Source organism: Lupinus angustifolius, chromosome LG14 (genome assembly GCF_001865875.1).
Source record: "Lupinus angustifolius cultivar Tanjil chromosome LG14, LupAngTanjil_v1.0, whole genome shotgun sequence".
In the NCBI taxonomy this organism is placed as follows: Eukaryota; Viridiplantae; Streptophyta; class Magnoliopsida; order Fabales; family Fabaceae; genus Lupinus; species Lupinus angustifolius.
In genome coordinates, this window is record NC_032022.1 from 4,231,189 (window position 1) to 4,232,252 (window position 1,064).

Here is a 1,064-nt window from a genome sequence, read left to right on the forward strand (position 1 = left end):
ATCCTAATCCTAATCCTAATCCTAATCCTAATCCTAATCCTCATCCTCATCCTCGTCGTCATCCTCATCCTCATCCTCATCCTCTTCCTCATCCTCATCCTCATCCTCATCCTCATCCTCATCCACATCCTCATCCTCATGCTCATCCTCATCCTCATCCTCTTCCTCTTCCTCATCCTCATCCTCATCCTCATGCTCATCCTCCTCCTAATCCTAACCCTAATCCTGATCCTAATCCTCATACTCATCCTCATCCTTATCCTCATCCTCATCCTCATCCTAATAGTAATCCTAATCCTAACCCCAACCCTAATCCTAATCTTACTCCTAATCCAAACCCTAATCCTAATCCTAATCATACTCATAATCCTAATCCTAATCCTAATCATAATCCTAATGCTAATCCTAATCTTAATTCTAATCCTAGTCCTAATCCTCATCCACATCCTCATCCTCATCCTAATCCTAATCCTAATCCTAATCCTATTCATAATCCTAATCGTAATGCAAATGCTAATCCTAATCCTAATCATCATCCTCATCTTAATCCTCATTCTCATGCTAGTTCTAATCCTAAGGCAAATCCTAATGCAAACCCTAATCCTAATCCTAATCCTCGTGCTCATCTTTATCCTAATCCTCATCCTCATGCTCATGCTCATGCTCATCCTCATCCTCATCCTCATCCTCATCCTCATCCTCATCCTCATCCTCATCCTCGTCCTCATCCTCATGCTCATCCTCCTCCTAATCCTAACCCTAATCCTAATCCTAATCCTAATCCTCATCCTTATCCTCATTATCATCCTCATCGTAATCCTAATCCTAATCCTAACCCCAACCCAAATCCTAATCTTATTCCTAATCCAAACCCTAATCCTAATCCTAATCATAATCATAATCATAATCCTAATCCTAATCATAATCCTAATCATAATGCTAATCCTAATCCTCATCCACATCCTCATCCTAATCCTAATCCTAATCCGAATCCTAATCCTATTCATAATCCTAAGGGTAATGCAAATCCTAATCCTAATCCTAATCCTAATCCTAATCCTCAT